At 38.5% G+C, this 16,874-nt stretch overlaps 1 protein-coding gene and 1 pseudogene across 1 annotated transcript in view; both read left to right on the top strand.

The window, feature by feature from the left end:
• The window catches only part of ldah (lipid droplet associated hydrolase), a 106,476-nt gene that overhangs the window by 45,324 nt on the left and 44,278 nt on the right, over positions 1-16,874 (top strand). The gene's annotated exons all lie outside the window — the stretch shown is intronic.
• LOC107983396 (arginyl-tRNA--protein transferase 1-like) lies at positions 7,073-16,861 on the top strand (annotated as a pseudogene).

Below are 16,874 nucleotides of genomic sequence, written 5' to 3'. Positions count from 1 at the left end.
TTGCTGGGTAGCATATTGATGATGCAAAAATAGAAACACAGTGCTTTTTTCTTCTTCCAAACAACATTTGTGCTTTAATTCAGGAGTACACCTCAATTTATTTAGTACTAGGGTCTTCAAACTTTTTAAGTAGAGAGCCAGTTCATTGTCCCTCAGACCTTTGTGAGAGTCAGACTACAGTTTGAAAAAAATGCGAACAAATTCCTATGCACTCTGTACATAACTTAGTGCAAAAAAATATGAAAGAACAATACAATATTTAAATGAAGAATAATTTGAACTAGATAAGCTTACAAGTATTTCTGTAGGAGATCTGGACCTGCTTTTGGCTGATAAGATTGTTGTGTGTCTAAGGCGACCCTAAGTCTAAATTTTAGGGTGGGGGCAAAGTAAATGACCTAGGAGGGCTGCATCTGGCCCACGGTCCTTAGTTTGGGTACCCATGTATTAGTAGAACCTTCTTCCAAAAAATATTTCATGTGCGCAGCTAAATGAGATGTGTTTAGTTCAGACTGAAGCCTAGTTATTTTTTCAGAATAATGATAAGAAAACAAAGTCCTATGAAACATTGTTAGGTATCCAAAAATCTGAAGCGTTAGGCTGCTGTTTTTGTCAGTATGATCTACCTGAGATTCCAAAATCTGTTTGTGACTACTACTACAAAAAAAGCAGAAGATTATATAAGCAAGAAGTGTTTGTTTTTCTGTTGATATATGGCCCTATCCCATCCATGATGTCCTCATTACAGTAATAAATTCTTAGCCAAAAAATCCCAGCTAATCTCAAGGATTATAATTCTTCAGTTTCCATTTCAAAGGGCTTGCTCATGACATTCTAAAGCTGATTTAAACAGCTTGAACTAAATAAAAGGTTGTATCGAATAACTTTTCAAAGAGGACTCTTCAAATTGTAAACAATTTGAAACTGTATAAATCAAAGAAAATTAGATTATGATTCACTTAAAAAGTTACAAGTGATCCTGATTTTTTGTGTTGCTGTCTAGCACACTTTATTAATTTCTGAGAGTAAGATAAAAATAAGAAATATAAAGAGATATATAAGTATAAGTGGACAAGAAACCTCATAATTTTATGTTCCTGTAATAGTTGTTGAATGTCATATTGTGATTACTGCCACTGACATTAACGTTGTTTCCAATATAACTCTCCAATATAGAACAATTAAGGGTACTTATTCAATTTACGCCTACCCTAGATATTGTTTCTTGTGTTCAAATTGAGTTCATTAGAGTTACTTCTGAATAGACCAATGTAAGATTTTTATGTTAGATGGCAAGACCACAAGATCTGCAGAAACCATACTCGTAGATTCACTTACACTCCCCTGGCAAAAAATTGTGTCTCTAGGAAATTGCTATGTCCTGCAGACAATTCTATGTATGTGCCTCTAGAACTTAACAGAAATCTAGATCTTTCAATGCAACACTATAACATACTGGGTCAGGTAATTCAATGATTTTCAGTCATATCCATGGATTCTTGTAACTGCGGTACAGCCTAGAATATATCCCCCGCGGATGCTCTTGTATCTATCAGAAGAATGAGAAAGAAAAGTAAAAGGAAATATTCTGGTAACCTAAACAAAGGCATGCAAAAGTAGAGCACATGGTAATAATGCTGTTAAAAATGTCAATAGGTATGCATTTTTAAAATAATCTGAACAAAAAGATTACTGCCAAGACTTTGGAAACAGAGAAAAGATGCTAGAGGCTTCGTTACCTACAGTGAGTTCTCAAATTATTTTCAATAAAATCTTACTTGTGATTCATCTGCTTTCTTTTCAAAAGTATGCCGGGTGAGAAATTTTTAAAAAGCCACTTAAAACACTTTTTTCTAGGAAGTTACATGGCATTGAAATAGCAAAACATACAAAAATAGAACATAAAAGCAAAAAGTTTCTTATTCCGATGCAGTAATCCAAGTGCAACATTACACAGAAGAGGAAATGAAGAATTAAAATAAAAATGACTAGTAAAATAAACAGTAGTAAATAGAATTCACTAAGCAATTTATTTAACAACCGCTAGTGTTCAACCATATTTACATGAATGGGATTATAGGAACTTTGGTGGTACATGAATTGCCCTCTCATTTATTTCACATTAGCTAGGTATCTGTCAGCTTTGCTTTGTTTTTATTTATGGGAAGTGGAAATTACCTTGTGAATCTTTTCAGCAAAAACAACAGTCTTGTGACTTCCAGCAAGGTTTAATTTGGCATAAGCACTCATTGGCTTCATCCCATTTTATCCCATAAATTGCAGTGTTTTGTTTCCATCAGTCAGACATATATGTTAGTTGATTTGATTTAATTTATTTCCCCTTCTGATAACGTTTTCCACCATATTATCTCGGGTTAACCATAAAGGCATTTAAGTCTTTGACCCCAACATCAATGCAGAGGAACATATGTTGCAGTATTGATGTATTTTTTTTAAATTTATATTCCACCCTTCTCACCCTGAAGGGGACTCAGGGTGGATCACATTGTACACATACATGGCAAACATTCAATGCCATATGAACATAGAGACAGAGACAGAGACACACAGAGGCAATGTAACCTTCTCCAGCTTCCAGCTCCCTGAGGGTCTGCTCGATTCTGGCCACAGGGGGAGCAGCTGCTTCATCATCCACTGTGACGCCGACTTCCTCATTCCAAACGGTGCTGAGCGATTTTATGGTGTCATAAATCAGTTAAATTAGCCTCCCCACATATAAGTGGTACCTAAATTTTCAACTTGATAGATGCAAGTATCTTTTGGGTTGCTTAGGTCAACAACAAACAATGTTTAATGTATTTAATTTTAATTGATTGAATTGTCTGTAATATTTTTATATTGTGTTTTATTGTAAGCCGCCCTGAGTCCCCTATGGGTGAGAAGGGCGGGATGTAAGTATTGTAATAAATAAATAAATAAATAAATGATTATGCTATGTAAATAAAGGATGATGTTCACAGGTTTGTCTTAGGGTCACCGTAAGTCTAACATAATCTGAAGCCACACAACAATACATTTCTGAGCATTCACCATGATAATTGCTAACTTGTGGGTCTCCTGAAATGAATCCTGGAGCAGATCACTTTGACAGAAGTTACTGTGTGTACATGTGTCAACAATTTAGATGTTACATTACTAGTGAGTGTACAAATGTGGGATGCACTTCCTGCCAACTAATAATGTAAGGTCCAGGTCAGTTGTTGGATTAGAGTTATTAATACAAAAGGTTGCCAGGAATGTTGGAAGAAAAAAACTCAATTATTGAACTCAGCAAAATTTCTCTGAAGCAAAGTCATGGAAGAACAATGATGGCTTTCTGTACGAAATCATCATTGAGTTGATGGAACAGAAACTTCAAAGTAAACCACAAGGATAGTGGGTTGCAAAGTTTGACATAAGGACAGAAACTTCAAAGTAAACCATAAGGACAGTGGGTTGCAATATTTGACAAAATATAGAAAAAATGGCTAAATAAGGGGGTCCTTAAAATGTCAGAAGATAAACCACCTCAAAACCAGGCCAACAGTTATGCATGCAAATTAAATTCTTGTCATTATAAGTATGAATTCTTTAAAATTTGTCCTCAAAGAGACCAATCATAGTGTTTTCAATTTATTCCCACAATGAGAAAATCTTCAAAAGTGGCAAAATTTGTGTGTGACCTTTTTTGCACAGAAAACAGAATTTTTCTGAAACAGTAACAGCATTTTCTGTACAGAAAGTAATGTTTATGTGCAGAATTTTTTTCATATAAAAATTCTATTAATACGACATTGTAAATGTATTCAAATTTTGTGCAGAGGTTCCAAACTGTAGCATGTTATGCACAAAAAATGACATTTTTATGGAGAAGACACATTTTCTTGATATTCTAATCATGCCTTGGCTACTAGAGTAGTTAACTCTGGATAAAGATCTTAAAGAAAGGCTGAGTATTACATAATGGCAGGTTAACTGGATGACTTTGGACAAGTCACAATCAGGCAAGGGCAACCCCTCCCGACCAAATGTTTCTGAGCAAAATTCATAATAGAATCATAGAATAGGTTAAGGTTACCATAAATCAGAAAAAAAATTAAATGCACACAACATTTTCTAGCTTTGTTGGATGCATTATAGACCGGGAAGGCCTCCTCTCTCTTCGTTAGTATCATTATCCCAAATTTAAATACTTAAGCTTGAGAATTTGCTTTTGTTATTGTGTGCCTTCAAATTATTTTGGACTTATTATGACCCTAAAGTGAATCTATCATGGGGTTTTCTAAGCAAGATTTGTTCAAAGTGGGGTTTGCCTATGTCCTCCTCTGATGATAATGTGACATTTCCAAAGTCTCCCGATGGATTTCAAACCCTCATCTGTAGAGTTGTAGTCCAGTGCTCAAATTACTTCACTATATAGGTTCTCAATAATATCTGTATTTTGTTGTTTTTTTGTTCAGTCGCTTCCGACTCTTCGTGGTCTCATGGACCAGCCCACGCCACAGCTCCCTGTTGGCTGTCGCCACCCCAGCTCCTTCAAGGTCAAGCCAGTCACTTCAAGGATACCATCCATCCATCTTGCCCTTGGTTGGCCCCTCTTCCTTTTTCCTTCCTTTTTCTACAGCATCATTCTCCAAGCTTTCCTGCCTTCTCATTATGTGGCCAAAGTACTTCATCTTTGCCTCTAATATCCTTCTCTCTACTGAGCAGTTGGGCTTTGTTTCCTATAGTATGGACTGGTTGGATCTTCTTGCAGTCCAAGATACTCTCAGTATTTTCCTCCAACACCACAGTTCAAAAGTGTCGCTCATCCTTCCTTATGGTCCAGATCTCGGATCCATAGGTTACTACAGGGAATGCCATTGCTTTAACTTCATTACCCTTCATTGAGTGGTATCATCTGCATATCTAAGCTTGTTGATGCTTCTTCTAGCAATTTTAACTCCAGCCTTGGATTCATCAAGTTCCGCACATCTCATGATGTGTTCTGCATATAAGTTGAATAGGTAGGGTGAGAGTATACAGCCTTGCCGTACCCTTTTCCCAATCTTGAACCAGTCTGTTGTTCTGTGGTCTGTTAAATCCCTGTCTATAATCCTTCTTTGGAGGCTTTTAAGCAAAGGCTGGATGGCCACCTGTCGGGGGTGCTTTGAATGAGATTTTCCTGCTTCTTGCAGGGGGTTGGACTGAATGGCCCACGAGGTCTCTTTCAACTCTACGATTCTATGATTCTATGATTCTATGAATGAGTGGAAAAAGCTCCCAGGCATTGACAGAATATATTGTCAGAGCAATTGCATACAACTAAAATGGTCTAATATCCTTTAGTTTCTAAAAACAACAAAGACTTTTGTGGGACCTGAAGCCTAAGAAATGTAGTATAGCAGAATCTGTCAAGAAATGTATGCAAAAAGATATATAAAAGAATAGAACTGCTCCTCAAAAAATCTTCTTTACAAGAGTATACTTTTATCGGAAACAGTGGGGGAAATCTAGATTCAGATGAAAAACTCTGCTAGAATAAGCATGTATGTTCTTGGCCAGCACATCTACTTTCCAGGTATCTTAAGAAAACAACTTAGTGTCTCTATGGGAATGCTGCATTCAGATGGTGCAGAGTAAGAAATAAAATCCCAACATGTATTTTCAAAATGAAAGTGGAAAGAATGTCTCCTGGAAAGTGATGGTTGATTTTCTTTCTTTCTTTTTTTTTTTTTGGACTTCCATAATGGGAGTGACGGAAAGCTTTATGGTGTGTAATTGTGACACCACATTCCAACATAAGCTTCTCTGTGCCCATCTTCCAGCCAATAAACTACTATTCCTCCCCCCTTTTGACTCCGACTCCTTCTAATCTTTTACTGTTTATGCGTTTTAATCATAATAGCAACAAATCCTTCCCAGTTGACAGTAACATAGCATTGCGTGTTTTGGCCTTTCCCTCCACATTCCAAGAAATGATATTGCCCACTTTTTCAGGGGACTTAATTCTGGATATAACATGTTTCTCAGTTAATAAACTGTCATGAACAATTTTTCAATCCAGGGCAGATTTTTTTTTTAGAGAGAGAGAAAAAAATGGAGGGCGAATATGGTTATTTTCTTTATTTCATTATCAGTGCTCCAGAAATTATGAACATCTCATTTGGGAAAAGTGCAGTTTTCTCATTTGGCTTTGTGAAATTTGTAATGCTCATTTTGGCCATGATCCAGCTGTGGAGCCCAACGTGCATAACTGGAGGGTGTCCATAGCTGGCTCTTCATATTATTCCTTGCAATCTGCATCTTGTGGTCAGGTGTGATTTTTTTTTCTGCACTGTCCTTGGAGGGAAAAAGTACTGACCTCTTTGTTCAAGATAGAATACTAGGGTCAACAGGACACATATTTTGGGATGACTTAAAAAGCAAACTCCATGCCTCCCCCCTCCCCTCCCCCCAGCTTTATGTGCTCATACAGGAACACTAACCTTTTCTTTAAAATAGCTGAAATAATTTGTTAATAGTACAATACACATAACTTTCTTTCTTTCTTTCTGTAGCTTGAATAATGTGATGTTGTATAAAGTTTCAGTGTGTTCCAAGAAGCCCTCAGGTTCTTTGGAAGTAGATCAGGATTTTATTCAGTGAAAAGAACAATAATTCTATACACAGATTTTTCAAACACTATTAATCTTTCCCTGTAATCACAGGTCCATTGTGTGCTCTCAGTTCAGGAGTTAGTGGCTTGAGTATTGGACTCGAACTTCAGGAAACCAGGGTTTGAATCCCCACTTAGCCATGGAAACCCACTTGGTGACCTTGGATAAAGCACACTCTCCTCACCCTTAGAGGAAAGCAATAAAAATCCACTCTGAATAATTTTTGCAAACTTAAAGGTGGATAGAGTCTCCATAAGTCAGAATTATCTTGAAGGAACACAGCAATAGCATCCTCACTCTTCAGGCAAGGCAAGTGTGAAGCACAAGGGAGCCGTGTGGCCTCTGTATTGCGGATTCATCTGTAATGTTCTTTAGTAGAAATACAAACGTTCTAACAACATGAAAAAGGTTTCCTGAGCATGAAAAGCTTTAAAAATTCTGATGTTGATGATGAAACAGTAGTTTCGTGGTTTTCTTTATAAAATGGCATTTGAAGCCATAAAAGAAGATGGAGGGAGAGCAAGCAAGCAAGTGGATATCCCCTTGGGTTGCCCTTGGCAAAGATGGCGGCTAGCACGGTCGCCGCTGCTCTTCACAACCTTGAAGCCGGGCTGTGACGGGAGGGTCGCGGGCAAAGCTTCTATAGGAAGCCAGGCAAACATGGCGGCGATGGGGGAGAGCTCGCCCAGCATTGTGGAGTATTTTGGGGGCGATGGCGGCTACCGCTGCGGCTAATGCAAGAACGACACGGGCAACCTTTCCCAGGGGATGTGGGCTCATTCACTAACTGTTCAAGATTACCAAGACCTTATAGATAGAGGATGGTGAAGGAGTGGGAAATACGTTTACAAGCCCACAATGAATCAGACATGTTGTCCTCAGTATACAATCAGATGTCGGGCTTTACATTTTCAGCCTTCCAAATCGCACAAAAAGGTTTTAAAGAAGATGCTGAAATTCCTCATGAAAGGAGAACTTAGTAAAATAGATAGTGAAGTGGAGCCTATGGATTCCCATACCAAAGACGCTGATGACTGCAGTTTTTTGTTGAAAAATGAACCAGACACCAGCCAATCTGAGCTAGAGCCCCTCAGCATTGATTATACAGAGAAAGTGGAGAGTGAAGAAGAAACAAAAGGAGAAATAAATGCAAAGAAAGTAGAAACCCAGCCTATGGAATCGTGTAAAGAGACAATTCATGACAACTCCAGCAAATCATTGCAATTAGATAAAAAAGTTGGTCATGCAACTCCCAAGCCAGGCAAAGGAGCTGACCACCTTGCCGTAAAGCCAAAGACATACAGAGGGAACAGAAATTGCAGAAGAATCTTCAGAACAAAACACAGAACCCTACAGTTCAAGAAGGGACTCAGAATTTGCACGGTCAAAGCTCTAAAACTAAAACAAACCAGCCCAAATCAATTGAAGATTTCATATTTGCCACTTTACCTTCTGAAGCTCTACACCACTTAGAGGTGAGGTTAGTACCAGTTTCTTTTGAGGACCCACAGTTCAAATCATCTTTCACCCAATCTGCTGCTCTGTTTGCCAAGTATCAGATGCGAACCAGTTTACATGGTTCCTCTGTGATTCTCCACTTGAGGCAGAAAACGTACCTAATGGTCCTGACTGTGGCTATGGTTCTTTCCATCAGCAGTATTGGCTTGATGGAAAGATAATTACTGTGGGTGTAATTGACATCCTTCAAATTAAAAAGCAAGCGAGTGAATGAACAAGATAAATCCTTATGCATCTTTGAGCTATTATTGCCACATTTGCATTCTCTTATCCAATTTCAGAATCTGCCATATTCTTTGTGTTATTAACCACATAAAATGTAGTTTTATTTGCAGGTGATGAGTTTAAAAGTACAGGTGTTGGCAACATCTGGATGTAGAATGGTGTTGGCAAAGAAAGTTAGAACTTCATCACACAGAGCCACTATTTCATGGCAGTTGTGTGATCAGTGGTAGCGGATGCATACCAGCATGCGAATCCTCATCATCACAGCTCTCTGCATTCATGCAATGGCATCAAAACCTTATGCATTTTTTGTGAAAACATATGAAAGAATGCTGTTTGATACTGCCAGGTAGATACTTAAAAGAACTAATGTAATGTAGTGGTTAAACTTAGAGCCAGGACTCTGAGAGAAATATCTCTTCTGCGGAATTATAGCCATTAAATACTACTTCAGCTACTATGACTCCATCCTACGGAATCCTGGCATTGGTAGTTTGATGAAGCATCAGAGCTTTGAAAAAAACTTCACATCCCAGAATCCCAAAGGATGGAACCATAGTCATTAAAATAGTATCAAACTGATATAATTTTCAGTTCAAATCCTTAGCCATGAGGTTACAGGTGGTCTTAGCCAAGTCACACCCTTTCAGCCTTAGAGAAAGGCAATAACAAAACTCCTCCAAATAAATCATGTCAAGAAACTCCTGTATTACTAAATCAGACTTGACCTGAAGACTCGTCACCACAACAAAAACAATGCAATTACTATATGTACAGAAACTGAATACGTACATCACGTTTTCCATCATAGAATAAGATCATATGCAAAATCAGAACCTGGCATATGGGATTGCAAGTAACTTGACTTGTATGAAAAGATGGTGAAAGGTAATTCAGCTGTTCCCAGAATACTTTAAGTTAGATTTATTTTTTTTAAAATGTTTTTAGGGTCACTTGTGGTCTCATGTGTTTATTATACCACCTTAGATATCTTAGTTTCAATTGCTGCTATGATTTGAATACCAGATGATTGCTGTGCATATGACCATGTACTGTGCAAATGAGTGGAAGCAGAGCTTCTGCTGTTAAATGTATTTTATACATTCCATGTTGCTTTGTTTCTCAAATCTCAAGAGGATCAATTGACCTGTGTTTGGCTAGTACCATGTTCCCTTTCCCTCAGCTGTACTTGAGTTTGCTCTGGCTTGACCCAGAGGTGACAATCTTGCCAAAGATGAACAATGGGAAGTTTGTGAAGATAGTCATCATTTCAACTTTGTGCATATAAGATTCATAATGGGATATTGTTTGCTTATTGAAAGACGGTAAAACAAAATGTGCTATAGTGATGAGAAAGGTGTAAGATATGTGACATTGTAAGATATATATATACATATTTCTCCTATATTTTGTAGAAGGGTAAAAATCCTATAAGGCATTACCATTTTTCTGCACGACAGGACTAGATTACAATCAGGAATATTAAATTCTGCAATGCATAACAAGAATCTATTTTTCAAGATGGGATAATGAGACAAAGCATACAATTTCTTTAAAAACAATTAGAACAAAGATATGAGAAATATAGTTTATATATCTCATTGACCCCTTTATGAAACATCTAGACACCTCTTATATTAGCATTTCTGTTGACTAGGGGTACAGGGGAGAGAGTGATTGCTGGAAAAGGTTGACAACCAGTTGTCTTTGCCACCTAAAATAAAATCTAGAAGCTCACTGACTTTTTGCTATATAGAGATTTTGAGTTGCAGTTTGCACATTTTTTATTTTTGTGTACAATTTGGATATGAGAACTATGGGCTGGAGAGTATCTTCTCAATCCATGTTTGCACTTAAGATTCTCAGGACAGTGCTGTCTGTCTTGAACTTCACTACTCTTCCCTTTCTCTCTATATATGTGTGTGTGTGTGTGTGTGTGTGTGTGTGTATTCCGAAAGATTCTTAGGGTCTGGGTACACAGAAGTCAAACCTGGACATCCAGACAACGTCCTGACACATTCAGGATGTAGCGAAGGGTAATACCAGCTGTCCCGGTTTTTCCTGACATAAATAGGAGTTGGGGGATGCTCTAGAGGTTCCCAGAAACTCCAGGACAACTCTGAACTTTGGGATAGGTCAGGTCAACTGAACCAGGTCTAATTAGAACTGGTCCAGGGTGCTCAGATGGTCCAGTGCTGCCATACCTTTTCTCTGTACTCAGTGAAAGGAAGAAGGTCCTTACCTTGCTGGCACTTTGTCACTTCATGTCGCATGGGTGACCTTGTGTACATCACAAAGGTGCCTGGCATTGGAGATGGATGGTCTGGAGGCCTATCAGCACTTTTGTAGTGAAATGCTTTGGACCAGTCCCAGTTTTTGCTGCCCATGTAGATAGAAGCAGTACAAGATCTTAAATGAGGTATAAAAAGGAAATGGGGGAAGGATTCTTCTAACACCTTTAAACCAATGTATTTTAGCATAAGATTTCATTGATTATAATCCAGGTCTTCAGATGAATTCATCCAGTACAGTTTTCAAGCCACTGATATTAAAGCACAGCTACACAGTTTATGGCTGAATCAGCTTAATGGCGTACCAAAACAAACACATATTGTGGACCAAGCCAAAAACTCTATTATTCAGTTCCATCAATATATATGATTAAGTGGATTGCAATCCATGTTGTGAATGGGTCTTCTGAGGCTGTGAGTAATAATGGTGGGATCAGGAGAGGAAGGAAGAACCCTCGTGAGGAGGGCTCGCTGGAAGATTTACACAGGAAGAGAATCAGGGAGATTGATGAGGAGTCTTCCGAGGAGGATTCTTGTGGGGACTTGGGAGGGAATCTTGAGGTGGAAATGGATGCTGAGGAACCGGTGGTGACAGAGAAAGTTGGCATAGATTGGGCACAGGCTCCGGAGAATCTTGGGGAGGAATCTGGGTCCATGGATGCTGTAGATGCTGGAGAGGCTTGGGTATCTTCAGAAGCAGATCCCACATGGTCTGCCTGGAGGAATGAGGGTAGTTCCACAGGTGTGGATAGAGTTGGGTGTGGGCAGGATGACCTTGATTCTGATGAGGAGTTTGGGACACTTGATACTAGGGCGCTGGAAGTTTGGATGCCCAAGGAAATCTAAATAAATTGGGGATGTTTGGCCACTATTCTTTGCGTGTGGCAAGGTGTTGCTGGGCGCCATTGGGTTTCTTGTACGTGATTCTGAAGACTGGCTTGGGACTTTGCAATAGATCTGCTGTTCGCCTTCGTTGTCTTGGCTTTTTGTGCCATCCTGTGACGTGGACCTTCTTGTGACGACTTCACCCTTTGGACCTTGGACTGAATCTTGACTTGGCTTATCTCTTCACTCCCAAACTCGGCTTGGCATCGTTCTCATCTCCGTGGCTGTCTACTGTTGCTGACCGCCGGCTTCGTTCCCGACCCTGATGTTGTTTCCTTGTCCCGACTTCGGACCGGCTCGACTACGTTACAACGCTCCGCTCCTTTAACTCCTGGCTTGGCTTTTGTTTCTGCAGCGGCTTGCTGCTAACTCCTCAGCGTCTTCCAGTTTCATTTGTTTTTGCTGCTCGCAGCAAAGAGCTTTTAGCCGGATTTGGGTTTTTGCTTCAGTTTGGAATCGCTGTTGTACTCCTGGGTTTTGGGGAAGTTTTGGGGGCTTCGTAACTGTTTATCTTTGTTTGTTTTGCCACTTTAAGCCCGTTTTGAACTTTTGGGCTGAGTTCAAGTACTTTAAGTTAAACCCGGATTATATCTCTGGTTAATCCGGATTATTTGCCAGTTCATGTTTTTGGCGTTTTTTATGTTTTGACTGAACTGTTTTTGAGTTATTACTTAAATAAACTATATTTTGCTGTCAGTTGGTGTCTGACTTTTGACAATCCATGACAGCTCATGCTAAAATAAATCAGTCTTAAGGGTATCTCTAGATTCCTTCATGTCCCCTTTCCTTTTTTATATTGGAGCTAAGTAACATGACCATATAGGTGATTTCTATTAGTTGGATTTAAGCCAGGGGAAAACCAAATGTTTAAACTTAGTCTTGAGTTGATTCTAATGGATTTCTGTTTCTACTGTGCATCTCAAATGTACAGATGTGAACCTTGTATATCTTAAATGTTTGTATGATTCTGTTCATGGATCAGAAATTAGCCCCTATGTTGTTTTTATTATTATCATCAGGTTCTTTGTCGTTATGTGCAGTAACACATACGGCATTGCACTTGCTTGCTTTGTGAAGAGTAGGTGTTTAGTTTTCCTTTTTGCATTAAGGAAAATGGCATTTAAAATCTTGTTACAGGTGTTCAAGCTGGAACCTCGAAGACTTGCTTTGGCGTTTAGTAAAGTACTACATTCATTGAGAAGTGAAATTTCACTGCATGGGGAATACAAGGAATTTAGTGACTACAGTTAGGAAATGTTTCTGTGGGCTGCCTATCTGTAGCTTGTAGGCCCTGTCTGCAAACATAAATCACATGCAAAATGTGTTTCTGTCTGCTTATCCAAGCACTGATCTGGTCCTTTGGGATAGGAAAGAAAACTTTGTATGAATGTAAAATTTTAGGAAAATGCTGTACTTTCCTCATGAGTCATTAAAATCAATCCCTTTGCTTTCTAATTTTAAGGACAGGTATATTCTGAAATGTGTATATATGTTATATTAACTGTACAAAATTTGTAGAATGCCAACATGCATATATGAATGCTTCTCCAAATATGCACCGGTCAATGCTCTCATAAACATTTTGAAGAATATCAGCATTCTTTGATGTCTGGTGTGTCAGAACAATACTAAATCATAGAGTTGGAAGAGACTACAAGGACCATTCAGTTCACTCTTCTATCATTCAAGAATATGCAATCAAAGCACTCCTAACAGATAGCTATCCAACCTCTGTTTAAATACCTCCTGTGAGAAGGGGCTCACCACTTTGCGAAACATCACATTCCACTGCCAAGCAGCTCTTAGCATTAGAATTTTTTCCTTAGGAGTGAGTATCTGTTCTGTTTTAGTTCTGTTTTCATTTTGGATGCCACCCGCCCCCCATTCTGTTTTTGGGAAGATTCTGGGAGATTAGGAAGAGGGCTATTCAGATTCATAATTTGGAACCCTGAGTTCCATTTCGAGAAGAATCTTCCTGAAAACAGAATGAGGGGTGGAACGGGACCTGAAATTCAAAGCAAAACAAAATGGATTCTGTGCCGTTTCACACATCTCTATTTCCTAATTTTCTGTAGTTTGAATCAATATGACATCCTTTCAGATATTTAAACATAGCTGTCATGTCCCCTCTCAACCTTCTGTTTTCCAAGCTAGAGGGCAAATTTGTTTGGGATTGTCAGCATTCATGTGTGAGTGCCATCAGATTTTGGATTTTGTGGTCTATCTGATAGGTTAATTCCAGTATTGTGTAATTTCACTGGTATGATGCCTCATTTTAATGCCTAAAAGAGTGCCATATCTGATGCTATTATACTACTTGAATAGACACTGAAACCAGTGATTCTGCAAACACTTCCACATCTCATTAGTATTTCCTTACATTTGATTAGGTGTCGCTTCTAAAAACTTCTAAGTGAAGGACGGTTTCTTTCCTGGAAATATGTCAGGTTCTTAACCAGACTTTCTTCTCCTAAAGAGAAGACAATGTCCTATAGTAAACTGGGGCTCCAGCATAAGCAAGTTTCAGTGGAGCTCTGCTGCAGTTGATTTCTTTGGATGTTTTCTTTATAGTGCAGAGTTTTAATGGTTGGGTAAGACTAGTAATATTAAATGTGTAAAATGTGAAATTCCAGGATATTCCATTTGATAGGATAGAAAAAATATATTAGTGGTTTGCTGGGAGACTTTTCCAATAAGATAGTATTTCTTCTTTGAAATAAATCATAGTTTTAAGTTGTTATTGAAATGCAGATTACCATATTTTAGGCATTCTGTCAAATTCATATGCCAATTATATTGTTTTAAATACATGAGCAGATAATAGCAAATGTATTCTCAAAAGTCCACTGAATCACAGGTTTATGTGACCTAAGGCAGCCCAAGATATGTAATCTAAGTTTTACATCCTGTAAGAAGTTAAAACCAAATAGCTACACACAGGAGAAACAGAGGAGGAACCCTTGCATGATGTTTAAGAATGACTGGGGACCTCATTACGTTGATGAGGTCCTGCAGGGTGATTCACCAGCCTCCGTAGTGAATTGGTGGGGCAGCGGGACAGTCTAAGTGCCCTGCCCCACTTAGCCCACAACAATGCTTCCCCTCACAGGTTATCAGGCGGCTTCCCTCCATGCTGGCTCCATTGCTTTCTATGGAACACGGGAAGCCTCCTGTGTTCCGAGTGAAGTGTCCTACCATGCTGTCAGGGTGCTTCCTCCACAGAGCACCAACAAAACTTATGATGGTGCCTGGCAAGCTTTGAGGAGGAAGTGTTCTGACAGCATGCTAGGATGCTGATTTCACCTTGTGTGATGAGTTTGTAAGACTCTAGAGTTTTGGTTAGGAGGCTTGCATTGTCTTAACAGTAGTAAATGTTGTTTGTTTTGGATAAACCTTTGAAAAATTAATAAAAGTTGGCTGAAACTGTTTGGAACACATTAAGAACCGGATCATTCCCTGCAAAATGATCAACTGACATTGTGCATAAGCATGAGCATGTCTATTGTCAACATCCAGATAAAAATTCAATTGTGGTAATATTCTGGAAAAATTATCTTCTGGATTCTCTCTTGACATTGCATATAAAAGCAAAGACACCCTGAGTCACACAATAAATTTACAGTACAAGGTGAGGAGAAAGAGCATGAGCACCAAATAAAATGAATTAGTGGCTTCATTGCTGAGTTGACAAAGGAATGGCAGATGAAAACAACTATAAGCATAATTTCAAAAAGATTAATATCTCCTGCACAAATTATGCATGGTCACACATGACCATGCAGCCTGTCTACCATTTTTATACAACAGGGTATGTAGTTCTGTAACCTATTTCAAATATATGATGTATGATTTATAAAAGAAAGGATTTCTTCTGCTTTCTGCCAGTTATTCTGATCAGAATCTGAATTTTCACACAGACCTACAAGTTGTTTTTAATTGTTGTTATTGTAGCGATTTGTGTGAATGGTTTATAATTGGCAGTTCCCAGAAAAAGAGGATGGCAATGGGAGAGGAGTTTAAGTCCAGCAGTTTTTATAATTGCGATAAAATTTCATTCATGATCCTTTGTTTTGTCCAGCCAACCAAAATTAGTTATTTCAGTTGGCACATTATATTATTTCCTTATCATACCGACTTTTTGTTTTACTATTGTGATTCGTTGCCATTCATACTTTTATTTATGTTGATGGACAACAAATGCCATAAAACCTGTAAACACATATGAGAAAGATCTGCCAGAAGACTTACTGCATGAAACCCTTCTCCTTAAAAGTGTTCAGAAATATTGGCTCTGAAAGAAGCTCAATTAATTTTTTGAATATGATTTATGGCCAAAAAAACGCTGCATGGTATATTTGTAAAATAGAGTTGGAAGATACCCCAATGGCCATCTAGTCCAGCTCTCTTCTGCCATGCAAGAAGACACAATCCAAGCCCACTTGTGACTGATAGCCATCCTTCCTCTGTTTAAAAACCCCCAGAGAAGGAGATTCCAGCACATTCCACTGTCAAACAGCTCTGTCAGGAGGTTCTTTGAGAAAATATTTGATATTACTGTAAGTTTTTATTATGCCAATCCATATAATTTATAAGAAATACAAATATGTTTGTGTCATTATTTAAACTGATATATTTTATTCTAGATCTGTAGAGCATCACACTGTTGCTAACCTTAACGATAGGTTGGGGGCCTGCCAAAGATCTGACCTGAGGGCCTGCTTCAGGATGTGGGGGCCATGCCAGCCCTACACTTCCCTAACCCTGATGAGAAACAGGTGACAAAATTAACCAATAGCAAATTCCTATCTTCTCAGCGGACATATAAATGCATGCTTTCCCAAGAAAAAATCATGGGTTGCTCTAAAGCCTGTGTTCTCCAACTAAAAAATAGTATTCCTAGCATCCTTTCCTGCATGGAATGATATCTTTTTACTACACAGCATCACTCACTGTAGCAAAAGAGTGTGTAAACATTGTTTTCCTCAGGACAAAGATCTCAGTGGGCTTCTGCTTTTTCCATGAGTTGCTGCATCCTAAGATACAAAGAATGAAGCTGTTCATTATTGATTGAGGTAAATGGGATTTTAATAGTTGTAAGCCCCATTGTAACACAATACAGTACATATCAATTCAGAAATGTGTATCACTGATTTTAATGGTGTAGACTCACACAGGATTGCATATAGGTTTGTAATCCTTTCCATCTGTTTTCCAGAGTTTCCACAATAAACAGTGGGGAACTACTTGCTGAACATAGTTTTAACTGAATACGAGACTTTATTTGTGTTATATTTGCATAGTTTGATTGTTGTCCCTT

Source organism: Anolis carolinensis, chromosome 1 (genome assembly GCF_035594765.1).
Source record: "Anolis carolinensis isolate JA03-04 chromosome 1, rAnoCar3.1.pri, whole genome shotgun sequence".
In the NCBI taxonomy this organism is placed as follows: Eukaryota; Metazoa; Chordata; class Lepidosauria; order Squamata; family Dactyloidae; genus Anolis; species Anolis carolinensis.
This window is presented reverse-complemented; position numbering and strand designations above follow the sequence as displayed.